Source organism: Camelus bactrianus, chromosome 14 (assembly GCF_048773025.1).
Source record: "Camelus bactrianus isolate YW-2024 breed Bactrian camel chromosome 14, ASM4877302v1, whole genome shotgun sequence".
Classification (NCBI taxonomy): Eukaryota; Metazoa; Chordata; class Mammalia; order Artiodactyla; family Camelidae; genus Camelus; species Camelus bactrianus.
Window position 1 is genome coordinate 48,769,020 of NC_133552.1, and position 23,959 is coordinate 48,792,978.

The window sequence follows — 23,959 nt, forward strand, 5'->3', positions numbered from 1 at the left end:
ATAGACTAAAAAACACTTTTAGGTAATATATTCATTTTTAGATATTTCACACTATTGTATTTTTGGTTGCCCATCTCTTCAGTACATTTAGGAGATTCTAGTAAGTCATTTTCTCAGTGATATGAAAACAAAACCAAAAAAAAAATCAATTTCACTTACCCTACATAAAGAAAGAAAATATTGTATGATTAAAAAGGTATTTTTTTTTTCTATTTTAGACATGGGACACAGAACCCAATACTTAATTCCAAACACTGGATTTAATAAGTAGTTTTTATTTTTATTTTTTGCTGAATGCTAAATCATGATGTCAGCCCATTATTCAATTCAGCAATAAATAATTCCTGTTAGTAAAGGTCCATTTTGTACAGGTTCTCCAGATTATATAAATATCTCTTAAATCCACATCATATTCATAACATTAGACTAGGTTTCAAATGGATAGAATACATATATGCTATGAAGCATCCTTTAAAAATGTTTACTTATTTTGGGAGGAGTTTATAGCATCCCAAATATTACAGAATTAAAAGATTGCATAACATAAATATGAAATTAAAATAAATTTATTTCCAGAACTGTATAATTTTCAAATTCTACGGTGATCAGGAATCACAGAAATCAGTGTTGGATAGTATTATCTTGGAAGGTATACAAGAAGCATGGAGAAATGATTGACCTAAAAGGGTGACAGAATTTACATAGTATAGGAAAGATGTTTAACAAAATCTGTGCCTCAATATTTAGTTGGAGAATAGGGCAAGGAGGGAGACAACAAGGAATCAAGTTTCTCTCCAAGATTTTGTGTTTAATTACCTGTCTACCTTTGGGCAAATCACCTGTGGTTGGTTTCCCTTCCTCTAAAATGTGAGGACTGGCTTACAAAAATGTTAAGCTCTAACATATTCAGCTTTCTTTTAAATAGACTACTTTTAGAGCAGTTTTAGGTTCACAGCAAGACTGGACAAAAAGTATAGCAATTTCCCATATAGCCCCTGCCACTCTACACGCCTAGCCTCTACTACTATCAAAATCTGGCATCAGAGTAGTGTATTTGTTAAAATCAATGAGCCTACGTTGACACATCATTATCCAAAATCCATAGTTTAAATTACAGATCTGTGTTTGTGTTATACAGTCTATGGTTTTAGACAATTGTATGACACATATCCACATTTTAGTATCATACAGAATGGTTTCACTGCTCTAAAATTCTCTGTGCTCCACCTATTTATTTCTTCCACACCCCTCAAGCCCTGACAAACACTGATCTTTACTTTCCCTATTATTTTGCTTTTCCATGATGCCAGATAGTCAGAATTACACAGCATGTAGCCTTTTCAGATTGGCTTCTCTCACTTAGTAATAAGCATTTAAAGTTCTTCACTGTCTTTTCATGGCTTGTTAGCTCACTTCTTCTTAACTCTGAATAATCATTCTTGGTCTGGATGTACCACAGTTTATCCATTCACTTGCTGAAAGACATCTTGATTGCTCACAACTTTTGGCAGTTTTGAATAAAGCTGCTAAAATATCCATGTGCAGGTTTTCATGTGGACATCAGTTTTCAACTCATTTTGGTAAACACTAGGGAGTATGATTGCTGGATCACATGGCAAGACTGTGTTCAGTTTTGTAAGAAATGGCCAAAATGTCTTCCAAGGTGGCTATTCAATTTTGCATTCTTATCAGCAATGAACTTGGTGTAGTCAGTGTTTTGGATTTTGGACATTCCAATAGGTATGTGAGGGTATCTCATTCTTATTTTAAATTGCATTACCCTAATGTTATGTGATATAGAGCATATTTTTACATGTTTACTCACCATCTGTAAATATATATATTTTTACCGAGGTGTCTGTACAGATCTTTTGCCCATTTTTAAATTGGGTTTTTCATTTTATTATAGAACTTTAAGAGCTCTTTGTATATTTTGTATAACACTGTATTACACATGTTTTCTGCAAATATTTTCTCCCAGTCTGTGGGTTGTCTTGCCATTCTCTTGACAGTGTCTTTCCAAGAGTAGAAGTTTTTAATTTTAAAGAAATAAATCAAGCTTATCAAATATTTCTTTCACAGATCATGATTTTAATGTTGTATCTAAAAATTCCATTTTTAAAAGACATAAACAAACTTATTTATAAAACAGAAACAGACTTACAGACATAGAGAACAAACTTATGGTTACCAGGGAGTAAAGGGAGTGGAAGGGATAAATTGGGACTTTGAAATTTGCACTTCTTGGGGAATGATGGAAATGTTAAGTAGCTTGATTGTGGTTGTGGTTTCATAGGTGTATTCATCTATCAAAATTCATCAAGTTGTACATCTGAAATATGTATTTACTGTACAGGAATTATATCACAATAAAGTTGTTTAAAAAAATAAAAATAAAAAGTCCTCTTTACTCCCAAGGCCATCTAGATTTTCTACTACTTTATCTTCTAGTTTTATAGTTTTGCATTTGATAGTTAGGTCTGCGATCTATTTTGAGTTAATTTTGTTAAATGTTTAAGGACTGTGTCTAGATTCATTTATTTTTTCTCTTGGGTGTCCAATTTTTCCAGCACTATTTGTTGAAAAAGACTATCTTTGCTCCATTGTATTGCTTTTGCTCCCCTGTCAAAGATCAGTTGACTATATTTTTGTGGGCTGTTTCTTTTTAAAGTCAGTATTTATTTTATGTAAATGTGAAAGTACATGAAAAAAAAATATAGTCCTTATATCTCTAAATTATAAAGTAATTTTCTTCCAGAAATTGGAGATTTGGCAGTGAACAAGGAGAAATTTCTGTGTTCATTGAACTTAAATCTAATATAGTCACATTTTCTAAGAATCTATCTATCTATCTATCTATCTATCTATCTATCTATCTATCTATCTATCTATCTATCTATATATATATATTTCAGTATATCTAAACACCCCCCTGGAGATTAAGAATATAGAAGAATGTCGAGGGGAAAACCTAATCAATTTCCTTTCCATTTTTAGATTATGGTTATGATATCATTATCAACAACAGACAAGCTATATGTCACTATACTATTAAAGAAGAAAAGCATTTAATCACTGCACTGAGATTCTTATACCTGCTTAATCACTATGCTATTCTATCACATTGTAAGCATGTATTAGCATATATTAAGAGAATACAGCAAAATCAAACATTCACAATATGTCAAACATTTTGCAAAGAAAGTGAAAAGCAAGACAGTCATTTACTTCTTTAGAAATGCTAATTAATCATGAACAGTGCTACAGAAGGAGTTATCTAAGAGCAAGCCTACTCACAGCAACAGCTTTCTGGGTTAGGAAAATGGCATTGTTCCAAAAAATCTTTTATATGGGCATTAAAAAAAAACCCAGCAAACTTCAATCTTAATTGGAAATATCGAAAAGAAATTCTGAAACCCAGAGGATGGAAACAAAGAAAGAGACTGGAAATGATAAAAAAGAAACACAGATACTTCAAAACTAAATTCCCTTAGGGAAAAGGTTGAAATTACAGTGTTGCTTTTAGAGAAATCTCAATGGATATTTTCTAATTTACATCTGAAAATAATATTTTCTGATCACAGATGTCTAAAAATTTTAACAATAACTTCAAAGTACAAAATCATGGCAATAAAAGCAAAAAAGCAAATATTAAGTGGTACTGATTTGTTTTCAGATTTATAAGACAAAATATGCCCAAGAAAACTTTAATTATTTTTTCATGAACGAATTAAGTGACTAATTAAATGAAATTATGGAAGAGAGAAGGTATGTATGCATGTTACTTAAGTGTACATCTTCAGATTTGGAACTATTTACAGCTCTTTGCTTTCTTTTTAAATTTTTAATATTTAAAAGATATACAACTTCTGAGGAGTCACTTCTGTATATTTCAATCTTCTGTTACTTAAAAGAATGCTATATGCTGTCATTGAAGTACACATAAGACAGTATTATTTATTGAAACAGCAATAATCATTGATGGATTTGAAAATCATAAAAATCTTTCATCCCAGTTCAGCTGCCTCAATTCATCTATGAGGAAACTGAAAATTAGAAAGATGAATTGACTTGCCTAAGTTTGTATTAGAAAGTTAGCAAAGTCACAACTTTGACTTAAATATAGATAACTCCATTTTATGACCTAATTTTTTTTACAAATATCACCTTGTGAAATTCTTGTTGAAAATATGAACACATGCTTTTCTCCTGAAAACAATGCTGGACATGACAACGTGCCCTATGACCAGTTTACCCAAGCCTCTCTGAGCTATACTATGCTTGTTCAAGAATGATTTCTTCATCTTTAAGGTGGAAGTCCCTTTTGTACAGAAAGGAAAAGACATATATGTTCCCTTCTTTATTTTCTTAGGATTTGTATTATGTATTTGTATTAGCAGGACTCCTTTATTTTGCATCTATTCCTTTAAACACAATGATTGAAGAGTATGGCTTCCTTTCCCCTTTTTGGCCATACTTCCTCTTATATTTTTGTTTCCCTCTCTCTAGGCTGTCAGGGACTTCATAGGCTTTCTTTAAGCCCTTGTTTATAACTATTTTCCTTTCTGTCAATTACATCAAGAATGATTTTTAAAGAAAGTTGGCTAAACTGACAGAGAAATGAATTTAATACCTTGTTCCCACATTATTCCAATATCCGTTTACAAGATATGTATTGAATTAAAAAGTGGGTATAATTCCAAAGAAGCTCCTTCTATATATTGTGATTAAAAATATATCACAAATAGAAAGATTCTGGCTTTTCAACTGCAGAATTATTTTCAATGGACAGGTTTATCATAAATCGCCTATAAAATACTGGCTATTCCTTTAGTTCCAATAATGCTTGGCACTTAACATCCCAACTGAGGTCCTGGTTAGGATGAACAACACTCTAGTCGGAATTCAAGACTCTTGTATTGTTCTAGGGTAGTGATTTCTTTGCAGGGGAGCTGGAATGCTCCAGTAAGACTCTTTAAAATTAGTAAATGACCTGGTCTGTTTGCTTGAAGCCAAAGACTGTTTCCAGTTGATAAGTTTGATTGCTGCTCTTTTAGTCAATGCAAAAGCCCTGAAGGGGAATTGCTGTTGTCTCTTTTTTAGACCCTAAGCCTGTTCTGCAAAGCTCTGAGAAGACCAAACAAATTAAAAGACTTGTGGAGTGATTTTAAAGTGAAAGCAAAATGGTCTAGGGTAACATAAATAATGCATTACGTAACCAGGGGGAAAAATGATGAACTCAGTCAAGCTGTATGAAAAATATAAAAGTATTCCTCAGAAGCAATCAACTTGAACTAAATATATGAAAATATAGATGACAATTGCTATAGCACATTAAATTGTTTTATTGCTCTGACTCTAAAATTTTGTAATGACATTCTTATTTTTCATAAATAAAGATGAAAAAAAATCACACCTATTTTTGCTCAGTTGAACAATCCTTTTAAACTTGTCATGCAGAATTTGATCATTTTATACTAGGAATGATGTTACTGCAACATGGCATTCCAAGTCATCTGCAATTATGTGAATTATTCCAGTGGCATTTAAGATAGAAACAGCTATTTGTAAGACTGATGAATAATAAGTAAACAGTTGTTTTCTCATTACTTTAAATTATAAGTTTTTAAATATTCAGAACTATGTTTATCAAGTAAAGCAGAGAAATGAAGGTTATAGCAACATTTAAAACTCACCTAAACAGGCTATGAGTTTTAATATATAAAATTATTTCAACTTTTATAGATACCTGTTAGAATAAATATCATAAAGTATACTTTTTCAAACACGTTGTTTTACTAAGCTGTTCATTTTTAGAAATCTGAGGCAAGAATGGCAGTAATATTAGCCTATTTCCCACATATTCTATAAAAAGGTTTCCAATTTAGAGATTTCCTTTTCTATCCAAGACATTTTATAATACAAAAAGTAACAAGTATGTCTTCACAAAATTAACTGAGTGGTATGTAGATACATTCTGGAAAGAAGTGGAATTTGAAGGACTGGGGAGACATTATTTGAGCTCCTAATGGAAACAAAGAAAGGAAATGGAAAGAGGAACTGGAGTTGATTTTCTGGAGTAATTGATGGGAGAAGGAAACTGTATGAATGTAACAGAGAAAGAATGCAACCAAATTGTTCTTTATCTCTGAATGAAGGAGAGGGTAATGAATGAAAGCACAGATATAAACAACAGCTGAAAAGTTGGCTAAGATGAAAGCATATTGGAGCTTGAATATCAAAAAGGCTGTAATGAGAAAAAAGATCTTTTATTTAAGTAATTGCTTCCATGGGAAGCAACTGCCTTCACAAGAATGTTGCAGCTTGAAGAGGGAGGCAGTGATTATCAGGTTTCATGAGTCACGTACATTTTTGTTATCTTTGTCAAATAAATATATTAATATACTTGTGTTTTAATGGTGATAATATTTTGAAAATGACTAATAAGCTTTTATTTGTTGCCTTTTTAAGCACAGGATATACACACGAATTTGCTAAGGATATTTATATGACTGTATGGAAATTAGCATTGGCTTCAAAAGGAAATGAAAGGTAAGTCTAAGATAACACTCTTCTGGTATGTAAAATGGGCTTACAGAGCAGGATATTAGCATTTAGTATTTAGTAAATAGTTCATTTTTTCATCTTCCAGATTGTTTTTCTCCATTCAAGTAAATCAAGGTTCGAAACAGGAGGGTTCATTTCATAGTGTTCCTGCATCCTGGAGAAAAATCTCTTACATCTATGACAGTTCTTCATATGTTACATCAAAGATGTATAAGAAATAGGAGATCTGAAAGAAAAACTCCCATATTTTGGGAGCAAGAGGATCATGGGAAGGAGGGCAAAGCAATCAAATGGGAAAGATGTTCCTCTTTTTGAGATTTGACCAACTGATGTGGAAGTGCTTTAGTAAGTGAGGTTATCACTGGGGGCAGCCTAGGGCTCTGTGGCTTATACTGGACTCTGCAGAGAGGCTGCTGTGCTGGCTATTCCATGCTAATTTGAGTTTGGGTCATAGCAAAGTCCATCTGATGGTGAAACATGCTAAGGCAAAGGGAAGTCTCTGAGGTTTTATATCTGCCTTTACTTCTCTATGATGGCTGGATCCAGATATTTCTGGGAATCTGCACAGGGAGTTTGCCTTAGGAAAGCTAGAAATGTGTGTGCTGTCATGTCTCTGCAGAGCGGACTGCCAGAGCCATTCCAAAAGGGTATCCAGACCCCACAGAGGCACATAGCATTGACAGGAGCAAGGGATAGCCAGTCAGCCAGGGAGTAAAGAGAACCATGTGCTAATGTTCCAGGCAAGAGGGATTCAGAGAACAAGTAGTTTTAATGTGGTTAAAACACAGCATCCCAAATGACAGAATTCTTGGTGCCTAAAAACGTTCCACATTACTTCTTCTAAATATGCAGGCATATTCTTAAATGACGAAGCAGCAGTCATAAAAAGTTGCCAGACTGATCAATTTTACCCAAGAGGAACACAAATTCATGTGTGAAAGATAGAACAAGACTGAATTTTAAACCAGATGTTGTGTGTATGTTGGAACGTGTGTTCATGAAAAAGCTTCATGTAGCTCAGTAACAGTTACAATTTCTATATATAAAACTTGTAATATGAGATAAAATTTGTGTTTCTGCTATATGTGCATAATGGTTTTCAAGATATGAGTGGAGAGGGCATTAACTGAGTGAGTATAATAGATAATCCCAGATCTAACACATAGTTAGGAAATAAGTTCTAGATCTTTAAGTCGGCAATGGGAAGGATAGACTTTACAATATAAGAAGAGAATCCTCAAATGTTAAGTGATGTATATGGTTATAATACCATAAATTTTCTTCGACAACAAATCATAATTTATAGATCTTTGAGGTTATTTTTTCCAGATTTTGATTTACATTATTTTCAAATACATTTTCTTCTTCTCTTACAATCCTTTCACACTTTTATGCCCATGATCTGATACTCTGTTGTCTATTGCTAAACTATATTTAATATCTGTTACACAATATATGCCATATCCTAAGGTGTTTTGCCAGGCTTTTCAACTGTGTTGTGTTTCTCAAAGTGTCTTGGTAAAAAGACAGGTTCCTTGGTGAACCCCAGATGTAATGAATTATACTAACAGGGGAAGAGGTCAGATATCTGTTTTATTATTTCATATTTATTATTATTTTTATAAATAAATACCCCTTGTGATTCTTATCATTAGATAAATTTGGGACATTCTCAACTAAAAGAAAACTGCAAGATGTTTTCTTCTAGGAGGTCCATAGTGTCTTGTGTTATGTTTAAGTCTTTAATCCATTTTGAGTTTATTCATGTGTATGGTGTGAGGGAGTGTTCTAACTTCATTGATTTACATGTGGCTGTCCAACTTTCCCGACACTAGTTGCAGAAGAGGCTATCTTTCCCCCATTGTATATTCTTGCCTCTTTTGTGAAGATTAATTGACTGTAGGTATGTGGGTTTATTTCTGGGCTCTTTATTCTGATCCATTGATCTGTATGTCTGTTTTTGTGCCAACAAAATGATTGATAATTGCAGCTCAAAACATTCTCTGACATAAATCTTCCCAATGTTCTCCTAGGGCAGTCTACCAAGGCAACAGATATAAAAGCAAAAACAAACAAATGGGACCGAATTAAATTTAGAAGTTTTTGCACAGCAAAGGAAACTATAAACAAAATAAAAAGACAACCCCTACCTACAAATGGGGGAAATATTTGCAAATGATGCAACTGACAAGGGCTTAATTTCTGGAATATACAAACAGCTCATACAACTCAATAACAAAAAAATAAACAACCCAATCAAAAAATGGGCAGAAGACAAGCATTTCTCCAATGGCTACCAGACACATGACAAAATGCTCAATATCACTAACTATTTGAGAAATGCAAATCAAAACTACAACAAAGTATCACTTCACACTGGTCAGAATGGCCATTATTAAAAAGTCTACAAACAATAAATGTTGGAGAGGGTGTGGAGAAAAGGGAACCCTCCTACACTGTTGGTGGGAATGTAGTTTGGTGCAGCCATTATGGAAAACAGAATGAATATTCCTCAAAAAACTAAAAAATAGACTTACCATATTATCAGTCCCATTCCTGGGCATATATCTGGAGGGAATTTTACTTTGAAAAGAGACATGCACCCCAATGTTCATAGCAGCACTATTTACAATAGCCAAGGCAGGGGAGCAACCTAAACATCCACTGACAGATGACTGGATAAAGAAAATGTAGTACATATATACCATGGAATATTACTCAGCCACAAAAAAGAATGAAACAATGCCATTTGCAGCAACACATATGAACCTGGAGATCGTCGTTCTAAGTGAAATAAGCCAGAAACAGAAAGGAAAATTCCATATGATATGACTTATATGCGGAATCTAAAAAAATAAGACAAATGAACTGATTTACAAAACAGAAACAGACTCACAGACATAGAAAACAAACTTGTGGTTACCGGGGGAAAAAGTGAGCAGATAAACTGGGAGTTCGAAATTTGCTGATACTACTCTTTATAAAATAGATAAACCACAAGGTCCTACCATATAGCACAGGGAACTATATTCAATACCTTGTAATAGCCTATAATGAAAAAGAATATATATAAAACTTAATCACTAAGCTGTACACCAGAAATTAACACAACATTGTAAACCGACTATACTTCAATAAAAATGAATAAATAAAATTTAAAAAAGAAAACTGCAAGAGAAATATATCAATTAATTTCTTCCTAAGCATCCCTCTGATCAATGTCAGCACTTTTAACATGAAAGCTTTTAAAACAATTGTTAATTTATCTGGATAAAGAGAGGAGTGATATTAGCTGCTTACATTCCGTAAGGCCCCCTCATAGAGTGCATGGGACTGGTGATGCGTGGTGGTTACTGGCTTTAGACTAAGCTTGATGGTTTGGGAGCCAAACTGTTATCAATTTAGAGGTTGAAAAATGTTGACAGTCAGCCGCTGAGAAAAATTCCAAAGTGCCTTGAAAAGTATCAGGTATCCTTCTAGTGAGGCCAGTCTGTGTTAATCTTCAGGTCCCTTGCCCTTTCGTGAGAAATATGTGTGATGTCTGTAAGCACTGATTCATCCTGCTGCTTTAAGGCTCATGCACTGATCTCATAAACATCATAAATATGCTTAGGGAGCTGGAGGTATATTTCAGAGAATTGCTATATAATATATAAATCTACCCTGAACTTGATTATGTAATGTCTTTTGGAATACAGGCACTGAGACTTGGAGGTGAAGTTATCTTACAAAAGGACCTCATTGCATCTGTAACCAGACTACTTTAGATAGAATCCAATGATTTATATTTTATTCTGAAATTCACTTTAAGGAAAAGCATCCATTACCAGGCCTCCAGTAAGTTTCTCAACACTTTTTAACTTTACCACATAATCTTTTTGTTTTTAGTTAATATTCTAAGCATTCACCATGCCATTTAAGTTAATGATGATTGAATAAAATAATTAACACTTTACCCTAGTTTACATGGACTAAATTTTCTACTCTGATTATGCTCACTCCTGGAAGAATGGAGAAACTACAGCAGTAGTAGAGGAGAAGAGTGTACAGCTCCATGCTGTTTATACACTGGTACCCTATCTAAGGGAGATCATAAATTCTTTTCTTATATGCAAGCCTTCATGACAGGTAAAACTATGTTTCTACTACTTAAGAAATTTCAACTTTCAGAAAAAGTTTAGAAGCCAGAATATCATGTTTTGGACCCTCTATTTAAATTGGAAGTTTAAGGAAGAATGTTCTTTTATGTCATAGATCATTTTATGTTTTCTGATTATGTTGTCTACTCCTTAGTTTATATAATAATATAAATAAGATAATACTGAATCATTCACAAAAGAATATAACTAACACTTGATATAGTGCTTACTCTGTACAGACAGCATTTTCTCTATATTCCTTAACACTGTAGTTTCACAAAAAAGTTGTGCCATTATTACCACTGTCTCAAAACCTCTGTGATATCTATTCTATGCCATCACCAAAAACACAATGTTGAAAACTGGGGAATTAATCAGATTGCCACTGTCTTCTTCACTGTACCATCTAAAGATGCCTTGAGCCCACCATCTAAAATTCTTGACTCGCTGCCCTGTGAACTCAGAAACTGGGTTTATAGTCTTCTCTAATCATTCATATTGGCTCTTCTTTTTATTTCCCTAGTGATCTCCTTCATTAAATGCCTGATTGTTTGCAATGTCTAGAAAATATCCTTTACTACCAAGCTTCATCAGATGGTTCAAGTAGCTCCTCACAATAGAAATCTGAAAAGCTACACCAATACGCTTTCCAAATTGTTCAGTGGGAAACTTGGTTTCCCTTGAATGAAAGGAGGTCCAAGGTGACAATTTTCTCTGTCAGTTCTATTGAGACAGGAAGAGGGCAGGGCACAGCCATTCAAGGAATGCTACAGCAATTAACATCAAAATGGTGAAAGATTCAACCCCCAGTAGGCCTTGAGGCTCAAGATGGTGGGAGATTTAACTTCTAGCAGATCTTGAGCTTCATTATACACTCTTTGTAATATATTAGCATGGCGAGTAACGTGCCCACAGGCACCATGGCAGTCTCAAGGCTAGCCACAAAAGATCAGAGTGGGAAATGGCCAACTTCCTGGGAATCCCAGCCCCCTCCCCAGGCTACTTAGACAGGTTTTTCCACTTATTAGCATATGAAGCCACTGAGCCCATAAAAACTGGCAACACTGCCTCGCAGCTACAGGCCTCTCTCTCTCCCTCTTCGGAGAAGGCCTACACTCTGTCTATGGAGTGTGTACCTACTTTTAATCTGAGCACCTAACCCCTACACCTCATGGGCTTTCTCTTTCCTTTCAATGTATCCCTCTCAATAAATCTACCTTTACTCAAGTGTGGCTCGCTCTTGAATTCTTTCCTGAGTGAAGCCAAGGACACACACTTGGCGGGGCAGTCCCAGGGGCTCAACTGAAGCCTGGGACACTCCTCATGCTCCACATCCATTTTTCCTGAGTCACTATGATAAGAAAAGCCCTCCCTTTAAGCTTAGCAACCCTATCAGTTTGTGCATGGATCACACAATGATCTTAACGTTAGTAATGGTTTGAGTATCAAGTTACATCCATTTGTTTAGACATGTTTTTTATACATAATATGTATTCACCAGTTTTAGAACAGTAAATAAAAAATTACAGTTTTAAATTGTTTATAAGAAGAAAAGTATCTTTCCAATGTTCACAGCAACAAAGCTTCTTGTTTTAAGTAAAAAATAATCAAGGTGCATCTCATGTTTAGTAATCTTCCTTGGGTAAAGAAAAATATTTAATGTTATACAACAATTTCAGATGTTAAAAGAAAAAGAAATACCTTTCAAGTCTTATTTTGATGTAAATATCTCAGAAACTAATTCCTCACACAAAATAATTATTGTATGAGCATACTTTTGGAAGGATACACTTAGATTTGCCCCTTTAAAACTACTGAATATCTTCATATTGTTTATTCAGATGTGAAGCATTACTTGTCTAACTAATGATGTATGTATAAAACTTGAGAAGTCCTAACCCACTAACTTCCTCTGTACATGATTATCTTTATCCCCATCCTCATTCCTTCTAGTAATTAAATCTAATCTTAACCTTTTTCTCCCCAAACTATGTATTACTAATTGGCTGCTCATCAAAAAATTTTCTATACCTGCACAATTATACGGACTTACCAAAGTTTGAAGTTTCTGATCTGGAGGAATATTTTCATTTACCTCAGAAGAGTTTTGAGTTGATATATTCTATGTTCTATGAATGTGTTTAATGAATACACTGATGTAACAAGAGTGATTATGTCAGAACACCTTGGTCCTATCTCAAGTTATTTCCTGATCAAATAATACATTCTCTCTGTATCTCCAATACTGCAGCCACATAAACAACCTTATATAGCACTGTATTTTCTAATTGAAAGGAAAAAGAGTTGGGTGATTTTAATTCAGTAACTTATGATTATACCTGTGGATGTTTAAAAATCATTCCTATGCTCATACTTAATAATTGGGTCCTGTAATAGTAAATCTTTCCATAGGAGAGTGACAAAGGATCAAGGTAGCAGGTGTGAGCTTCTTTCAATTTGGATTTGATTGCTACTGAAGCTACTTAAGAATCAAGAAACTGAATTTTATATCTGTGTGCCTTCTGTATATAATGAAGCTAATTATTCTAAAAATAATTGAGCTGACATTTCTGTGGTAATACCATCAAACCTGATTGTCATAATCTTTGAAAAGAGAAGGTTGAAGTTTAAATGATTATTTCTTATTTATAGTACAATAATTTAGCAGAGACTGGAAATTACTTTGTAGGATTAGAATAGATGTTAATCAAAATCCAAACAAGATGTGAGAAAATAATTGGAGTTTAGGGTGCAGGTTTAATTAAAGGGTGCTTAAGAACTTGCATAACCCATTTATTTATGTAGAAAATACACATAATAACCTTTCAGAAATTTTGATAGCAAATGCCTGACATTCAGAAAACTTTGTGGGCATTCCAGACACATTCAACAATCACATAACAAAAACAAAGGTATTAAATTTATTTCTTTGCAAAAGTGGAACATGATAGGAACTAGTATATGCCTGAAGCTAATTATGCAAGTTAAATATGTACAAAGCACAGACTGAAAAGCAGTTTTTCTCAAAGAGTCATCAGTAGATATCTCAATTGTGTTAGCTGGGGCATATTTAAAAGGCCAATTTGAGTTTCATCAGAATACTTACGATTTTATGATTGGAGTCTGGGATCTGGATCTAATTTTTTCAAGGACCCCAGAAGATTCCCATGGACACTAAAAATTAAGAATCACAGATGCAAGAGGTAGCAAAAATTTGAAGTTATCCCTATGAGTCCAAGTTATGTCTGTAACACAGTAGGTATTCAAACTTTGGTAAATTTCTCACTCATAAGTAAAATGGAAACTTACTAATATTAATTTTATCTATCTTAGAGGGATTTCTGAAGAACAGAGAAAATTCATTTAAAAATTTTGCCTGACACACAATAGTATTAGTTTTATGAACAGTTCTCTTAAGATTGAAGATGGGATATAATAAAAATATTTAACAAAGAAAAAGAAAATATTTGTGATATGAGTAACTTCTTCAAAAATCTGGTGTTTGGTGTTATTGCTACTATAATCTTGGAAGTTTTGTTGGTTAAACATTTTCTAACATCTCTACAACATTTTTTCACTGTCACAATTCCAATAACACCTTAATGATTTCGATGAGCCCCGAAATTCTAATTATCCTATATATATGCTCCTCAATAATAAATTATTGATTTGATCATTTTATTGGCCTTTTTCCTGACATCCAGTTTCTAGGCCAGAGCATTTTAACTCACAGTAAGAAATTACTCATTCTCTGGAGCAGTTTTTTTTTTTTAATTCTGTGTATGTAATTTATAAAAGCAAATGTAGATATTATATCAAAAAGCAAACATATATATTTGAATGAAGTATTATTCAGCACATAAAGATAAATTAATAAAGTACAAATCAAGGAGCAAAACTGGACTGAAATCCTAGACAGTAGTCGGAGTATAAGTGGTCAAATTCATATTTTAATTATTATTGATGGAAAGCATTAAAGAATAACACATTTAAGGCATTCTAAAAATTTGCCTATACATTTAACAAGAGCAAATAATTTAACTGATATTAGTGTATATCCAACAATAGGGGAAAGCATGAAATAATTTTAATTGAAATTATCATTTACTTATTGTTATAGCAAAACTTCTGTTACTCTTAAGCCATTGGTTGTGATAGTTGTTTATATTCATTTCTAAATTTATTAATTTAATAACACATCTTTGCAGTCATTTTCTGAGTGCTTTAAATATATTAACTCATTTGGTTCTCAATAAAGTACTTAAATAACAAGAATAATCCCAACACTTATGATCCGTGTTGTAAACTGTGATTTGTCCTTTCAGTTAAGGAAACTACTCATTAGATATGAAACTTTCCTCCTTGATAAAATAAACAATGATATTAATTTCTGTCCTTCAGGAATGATGTTATCACTATTGCTTACCACACCCTTTTCCTACTGTTACTAATGTGTGTACATTGATTTCATCAGAGATGCAAGTTAATTTTGGAAATAATAACAACTTTTTGCATAGGGGGTATGTGAGTCTTCTGTGACAACATGAAAGATATTAATAGTTTGAATCTTACTTGAACTCAGATATACACACACATGTGTGCACAAACACACACACACTTTAACATATATTAAAACAAACTAATAAACTCCGTATTTTTTATATTATAGACAAGAAATTAAGACTTAGAGATATTAAATAACATATTAAGTGACAGAACTATACTTCTAAGTCAAGAATTGTTGATTTAAGTCCTATTTTTCATCTATTACAACACATTTGAAATTTCAATATATTGAAAAAAGACTGAGAATTTTAATTTAATTAGTAATATATAAAAAGCAAAAAATTGAATAAATCCAAACATTTGAAAATTAAGAAACATAGCTTTGGATAATACATGCATCTAAGAATAAAACTCAAGGAAATCTTTAAAAATCCAAAGGTTAACAAAACTACAATATGTTATGAATGTTAACAAAAATACAACTGTTGGGAGATCTCCAGAAAACTTCCCCACAAAGACAGAAGAGGAATAAAACAGTTCTAATATTGAATAAACATTAATCCAAAATGTGATGCTTATTTCAGGTGATTCACTAAAGATATTGCAAAGACAAAGAAATACCATCCCTTTACATAGCGAAGCAAATAAAACCCATTCTATACATATTCTCAAGTAAGAGGGCTTGATAACACTGTCACACATAGTTCATCTTAGATTCACCTGGTGACTAATGTGGTCACCTTTGTTAGTTAATTGGTTTTATCCAAAGGAAAAATAAACCTTTCATGTCTCTATGAAAGGAAATGATTTTGCAACTTGGAGCAAGGTGCCAATCAAAGTCAGGCCGCTACACTCCCACAGACAGTGAGAGATAAGGGTGCTATCTTCTCTAATGATCTTTGTCATTGATTTCTCCTGGTACCTTTTTCATGTCACATACCATTACATATATATGTATTTATATATAAAATGTAAAAATACATATAATGTAAAAAGCACGTTATATATGGCAATAAACTTTATGGAAATGAATTTAATAACATATTAAATGAACAAATCTTATAAGAAATACAACTTAACAGAACTGACCCGAGATACAATATAATTTTTTTTCTAATCCTATGTCTATCAAAATATTGAATTCATTTTCAAAATCTTTAAGCTTAAACAAAAGTCCACAACACCAATCTTGCATAATTTTCAAAAAAAGAGGACAAAATATTCTCTGACTGATTTTTTTTTTAGAAATTTGAAGTGTTTATTTCTTTAACTTCAATAAAAATAGACACAAAAATTTTAACACAGTACATGGTAATAGATTTTCATAATTTTTTATTGTGGGAATATTACCATCAGGTAATAAAAATTTAGTCTCTTTTTATTGAAGTAACATGTATTTTTAGTAAATATTTTAGATTAATCTAGAAAAATGAGATTATAGGGCCTAACAAAAAATATGGAATGCTTCACAAATTTGCATGTCATCCTTGTGCAGGGGCTATGCTAATCCTTTCTGTATCGTTCCAATTTTGGTATATGTGCTGCCAAGCGAGCACCCAACTGATTTTATAAAGAAGAAAAACATATGGTCAGTTTAAACTGGATGCTGGAAAAGTATTTTTAAAAAGTCAACTACCAAAACTCTGAACAAATTAGAAATAGAGAAGAGCTTCCTCAATAAAGGACAAATACAAAAACAAACAAACAAACAAACAAAAAAACAAAAAAAAAAACCCTACTGTGAACATTGTGCTCCCTACCTGCCATCCTGTAGGAGGGAACTGAAGGCAATTCCTGAAGACTCATTGACACTATATATTGTAAGCGGTGGGAAAACACTACGCTCTCACAGGCACTTATTTCTCTGCAAACCAAGTTTTTGCCTAAAGGTCTGCCAATACTGCTTGTCTATTCACTGTAAAACAATAAAGTATTTCATTCTGCTGTTAGTAACAAAGGGTGTATATTTCTTACATTTTAGGTACAAAATAAAAAAACTGTGTGAACTTTTCAAGTATATTTGGAAATTCAATATCTCTCTCTATGTAAATTAATTTTATCCACTAGGTTGGGTTAAGAATCTTGGAAAATGCACATATATTAGTAGTATTAAAATATCTAATAGAAGAAAACTTGAGATTCATTATATTAGCACTTGTCTCTGAGAGACTGAATAAACCAATGGACAATGGCCAGACCGCATATGAAAATAGAATTCAGGCACACAAAACTCTGTCCCATATTCTACAACCCAGGAAGCCAAACCACAGCCTCTGCAGCACTGTAGCAACTGGCCCCAAATGGTCAGGACTTAATCATTAACTGCCCACTTTCCTAGCTTTTGTCCTGCTACTTACTTTATTTCCAACTTAGAACCAACCACAGAAAGTCAAATATGCACTAACCACTCACATAGGATGCCTCACTTCCAGCTTATCGCCTATCAGGATCAGGGTATACCTGAAGCCCTTCCCTTTTTCCACTATAAAGCTTTCCCATTCCTCTGCCTGTCTCTGAGTCTCTGGCAAACACAAGTGATGGTGGATTTCTGAGGGCAAACTTATTTCTGAGGGCAAACTTATTTCTGAGGGCAAACTCTGCATGAATAGCCTTTGTTTGTTCTCATTTGGGTGGTCTTCATTTATTTCTACATCTCTCAATTGGAGAAAAATAGCCAACCCCATTCTAACCTGGTAAATAAGTTTCAGTGAACCATTTAATTTATTTTCTATTAAAATTAAACATATTAGAAATGATGGGAACAAAAATAGTATAATCAAATCAGTCAATTGGACATGTTTATGAGATTAGTGCAGGATAAGTGGAATTCTTTACAATGATTTGTAGATTTACTCAAATTGGCAGAAAATTTATTTCAATATTAATTAATTATTCATTCAATTACCTCAGCATTAATTTATTCAGATTGACAGAAACTTAATTTCAGCATTTATTTCAGTCTTTATGATGTATGAAAATTCTAAAAATGGTTTCCAGAAATAAATTTTCAATAGTATGATGAGGTTTTAAATTTGTATGCATTACAAATAAAGAAATACTTGTTTCCTTTTTATACGTGCAAGACACCCTCCACTGGATTCCAAAGTATTTTTAATTCTGATTATTATCTTGGTTTCTTTTCTGTCTTATTTAATATTCACATCAATCTTGTTGCCTTGGAGTCCTGTGACTTAGCAAATGCATAGAGACATCGCTTGGGGGAGTTGAGGAACAACAATAAAAAAATCCTCTGATGGGGAATCATCAACTAACAAGAAAAATGTAGGGAGGAGAGTAAAGTAAATTAAGTCCAACAGTTGTGGGGAAGAAATTCAGATTCAGGACAACGGTGCTATTCTACTAGCAAGAGAATATGACTTGCAGAACAAACCTGTATTGTGATATTTTCAGGTGATATCTGGCTTAGAGTAAAATATAAGACTGAAGCTATATCACCTCTTGGACACACTGCTGCGTACTCAAGTTTTCTGGGCATCCAGTTCTATATAAAATTAGTCCCATCTTCAGTTTCCAAAATGATTTTGAGAAGTTGCTGTGACTTCATGAATTTTTAGTCTGAATGGCATCTTTATTGCTCTCTCCCCAATTGTATGACTTGATTTGAGATATCCAATTTTGGAATTATACCATATCCCAAGTTTTCCAAGCCACCTTTTAAACTTTCAAACTATTGACCTTTGACATTTAAACAAAGTTTCCCCTCATGCTTAAAATGGTTTTCTTTATGTTTATTAAAGACTATAGTAGCATCTTTAAATTAACATGATATAATGTATTCTAGAAAATAACTTGTTTCACTTATTGGAAAGTAAAAAAAAAAATCCTCTCCTAAAGCTATGCTTTCAGTGTTATTTTATATGATTTTAAATGAACAGATGCTTTTTCAAACTTAGCTTTTCTGAAGGATAGTCAAAATAAAGTGAATAAGAAACTTTTGGGGATTCAGTTTTCATGAATTAGTTCATTAAACAGACAAAGGCCTTTGTGAAAAACAATCATAGTAAGCAAAATTTATGTCTTATAACGTGAGTCTGGCTTATCCTGAAGAGTGCAGATTTTCCCGAGGGCTCCTTTTAAATGAGAGTAAGTCAGCTAAATGAAAGCAAAACTTAGGAGAAAATGCAATGGTTAGAATTTTCATAATGAACTCCAACTTATTAATTTCCTCTGGATTATGGTCAATATGACTTGCCTGATAACTATTTGTATATAAAGATATCTCTGCGGCCATATGAGGATGATCATAAAAGAGCGTCACCATAACAATCACATATGTTCCACCTATGGTGCCATCTTCTCCCATTTACAAAATCGTGCTTCAATCAGATCCTTTCCTTGTTGCTCTGGGAATGTCTGGACCTTTTTTGGATCAAGTGGTCTGTAATTCTCTTTATACTAATGACAGGTTTTATTTTACTTTTTTTTTAACTACTCAGTCTTGTTTGAGTAAATTACTATATAATGGTCAACGAAAATTAGTAGCTTTGGAGACTAATCCCACTGTAGGAGCATATAGTTCTGCTGATGCCCGCCCTGAGGATGTGCTTCTTTGGAGAGCTAAGCCCTTGGTCTACTTTATGTAGAAGCTGATGTTATCAGTGCCTCTGATGGTGGTGACAGCCTTTTTTAGTTTGTACTTCTTAATAAATGACCACCTTGGTCATTTCTATATCTTCTTTTTCGAAGCACTTCTTAAATTCTGAAATTGAGTTTTCTGTCATTTTACTATTGCCTTGTAGGAATTCATGCTGTATTCTGGTTAGGAGCACCTTTTTAGTTACATTGTGACAAATAGCTTCTTTCCTCTTTGCCTTGTTTTTTAATTCATTTCTGTCTTTTAAGAAGTTGTCTGTTTTATTGTAGTCAATTACCAATCTTTTTCTTAATGTTTATAAGTTTTTAAGTTTTAGTTTTTTTCTGCTCTAAGTTTATGAAGATATTCTCTAATCTGAAAGATTTATGGGCTTATGTTTCACATTCAGACATACAACATCAACATCAAAATGATAATAATTCATATGAATGATATGAGGAAGGTGTCAGTTTCAAGTTTTTATACATGGCTATCTAATTGACCTAGCACCATTTAAAGTGAAGTTATCTTTCCTTGGCTTTACAATATTACCTTTGCATTACACTAAATGGGTTTCTTTCTGAACTATCCTGATCAATGGTCTCCTTGCCTATCTTTTAGAAAATAAAACAGTTCTTCACTAGCGCCAGTTAATAATAACTCGTTATGTCTAGTAGAGTTAGTATCCTTCTTTGTTCATCTTTAAATCTCTTTATTGTTCTTGATTCTTTGAGTTTTCATGTACATTTTAGAAAAAACTTGTCAATTTACTGAAAAAAAGAAAAAATTCCTATAGTTTTCACTGGGCTTACCTTGAATTTATTATAGATCAATTTAGAAAAATGCATATTTTAAGCATTTGAAGTCCTCCAATTCAAGAAAATATATATATATATATCTCCATTTGCTAATATCCTTTTTGATTTTATTCAAAATACAGATTTCTTACACATATTTTTAGATCAATTCTTAGCTATATGACAGCTTTTAATTTTATTGTTACATTTTATTTATTTTTTAACTGGTTCCATTTAAATAAATACAATTGATTTTTGCATACTACAATTGTATATTGATTTTAATCTATTGATCTTACATCCAGGTACATTACTAAATTTACTTATTAAATTTGATAATTTATTTGTAGACATTTTTGACATGGCACATGTACAATTAAGTCATCTGTGAATAATTAAAGCTGTATTTATTCTTAATTCTTATACTATTAATATTCATGTCTTGTTTATTGGCTAAGACTTTCAATAAAATATTGATAGTGAAAATTAACAATCTTTTCTATATTCTGACTCAGAAAAAATGAGTTCAACATTTCAGACTAACTATAATGTTTATTAAAAATTTATGTACATGCTTTTTATTTGAATATATAATTTCTATAATAAAATTTCTAATTATTTCAATCACAAGTGAATGTTGACTATGATCAATGCCTTATCTGTACTGCATAAGATACAATATCTGTATTGCCTACTTGCCATGATTGTTTCTTTTCTCTTCTTATTTTGTTAATATATTTACTGATTATTTTAGGCCCTTTCAGTGAAGTGCACAAATCCTAGATCAGCAACTCAATGAAATATCCATACACATAACAAGCCTATATAACCAGTGTGCAGATTAAGGACTGCACTAAACTTCTCTGCCCTCTAATGCCTCCTCCCAGTGACTAACTAAACTATTTGAACTTCTAACTGCCTGTATTAATTTTGTCTATTTTTAACGTTACATAAACTGAAGTTTATTTATGTATCTTTTGTATCTACCTTTTTCATTCCAAATTATTTTCTGAGATTTCTTTCCATTCGTTCATGTAATTACAATTTGTACCATCGATTTCAGAAGTATTTTATGTGTGAATCTTTTCTACTATGGTGATCATTTAAGCAGTTTCCAGTCTGGGAACTATTATAAATTGTACTGTTACTATACACAGTCCTGGGTGGCATGACTAGTTGGCCTTGTCCTGCTATTTATAATTCTGATGATGAGAGTCTTATTGAATGGCAGTCCATGTCTTTCAGATGCAGAGTGGACAACGGGGTAGAATATTCAAAGGAAAACTCTCCAGAAGACATGATGATGCAGAAGTAAAGGGTATGTATTGTTTATGGGCAATTCTATGTGTTTACCTTGGGGCAGATTTTGATTCAGACTATATTTTCAGGGAAGTTTACTTAGAAAATAACATTGGAAAATAGAGGTGACGTCTTCCCCTGTGGTAGAAGGAGGTTTTGTTTTTCATCCAGGCTAATAAAGATTATATTTTCCTTTAGAGCAAGAGGTGACAGGTTTGCTTGCAACTTCTTTTTAAGAGTAGGGGTTTTCTAATCAAGATATTCTTTAGCTGTGAAACAACTCCAGCATATACTTTGCTCCACTTCCGCACCATATGCATGAAATTTGTAATGTATCAGGAGTATATTGGATATGAGCATAAAGCTTATGCTATCTGATGTGCTCTTTTATAAAGTTCATTGTTTCAGAGTGAAGAATCTTATGCTTTCTGGATACATCTATAAAAATGAATTGAAATCGAAGCAGACTAATTTACGTAGCTTGCAAGTAAGGTATAATCTCAAATCTTTCACAATTTTTAACATATATCTCTTTTATTCTGAATATTTATTTATTTTTCTAGTTTACCTTCTAGTTTAATAATCCTCTTTTCACCAGTATCTAATCTGATCTTCAATGAATTTACTGAGTTTTTAACTCCATTTATTATAATAAGTCTTAGTTTCAATTACAAATTTTATTATAAATTCTGGTTCCTGCTAAAAATTTTTTTTTTTTTTTTGGTCTTTTAGCTTCTTAAGCATACTAATCTTCACTTACTTTAAAGTCTGTGACTGATAACTGATAACTCCATTATCTGTATCCTCTATGGCTTGGTGCTTTTGGCCAGTTGCTTCTCTTGGTTTTCATTCACATTTTGTTCCTCATATGCCTGGTTAATTTTGCTTGAGTGCTTAATATATTACATTATACTTTATTAAAATAATTTGAGACTCTGGATTATATAATCTTCCTGAAAGAATTTAATCTTTGCTTCTGGCAATGTTATCAGGTTGAGATGATCTGAAATTGATTTCAGTTTTAGTAAAGTATTTCTTTCCAGTTCACTGTATTCCTTTTTGTAGTTGTTTGATAGCTCATTCCAAATTTTACGGATTTTTTTCAAGGTAGCCTTGAACTCCAAGCTTCTTTCCCTAGGTCCATGAGTCTGGGGAAAGGTTTCCTTAGCTTCCCAACCTCACAGCTTCTACTTCCAAATCACTGCATTTTTCTAAAAAAGAAAAGCTTACAAATATCTTCTCTCCTTGCCCAGACCCTGCTTTCCCACTTACTCACTGCCTTGTTCTTCTCTGATGCATTTTTACTTAGTTCATTAAGTACTTGTTCTCACTGAGAAGTTATTTCACACCATCTAGTCCATCATTACTGAAAGCAGAAATTTCCCAACCTTTTTTTGACCCAACTTATTTACCACATCTAACTATTCTCTAAAAATAAAATATTTCCTAGTATATCCTCAGTCCATAAATCACCTATATCTCTTTTGGTTCTGCCTCATCTGTCCTAAAGTAGTATTTAATCATGTTTGCATTCTAACATATACAGTATTTATTTTAAAGCAGGGAATGCTACTTTATACCAATTTCTAAATACTATATGTATATATTATATATATATATAAATATCATTTAGCTCTAAATATGGTATATACTTGAGAGGAGACCTTAAAATAACAGCAGAAAAATTACACTATAAATCTTTGCCCAAGACTATGAAAAATTATCATGGTATTTTACCAAGAAAATTAAACACTGGGAAAGAGAAAAACAAATGTATTTCAGGGATCAGAAAAAAAAATGCTCTGAGCTAACACTTTCTAGAGATCCAGTATATCATAGTGGTTAATTGTTTAAACTATAGACTTATAGAAGAAAAGGAACATAAATGGAATTTGACCTGAAGCTAACACACATTTGGCTCATTAAAATCCTAAACTCATCTAATTGTAATATTAGAAAATTTGAGGTGTAAAATTATTAAAGATATCATCAGGAATTGTTATAATGTCCTTATCACCCCATTGATTCCCTGTTCTGAGGAGTAAAGGATTTATAGT

At 32.6% G+C, this 23,959-nt stretch overlaps 1 non-coding gene across 1 annotated transcript; it reads right to left on the reverse strand.

Annotated features, from left to right (window-relative positions):
* Positions 1 to 16,662: 16,662 nt before the first annotated feature.
* On the reverse strand, positions 16,663 to 16,768 carry LOC123618628 (U6 spliceosomal RNA). The gene has a single exon (XR_006727062.2). It is a non-coding gene; the product is annotated as a U6 spliceosomal RNA (small nuclear RNA).
* Between the last annotated feature and the right edge of the window lie 7,191 nt (positions 16,769 to 23,959).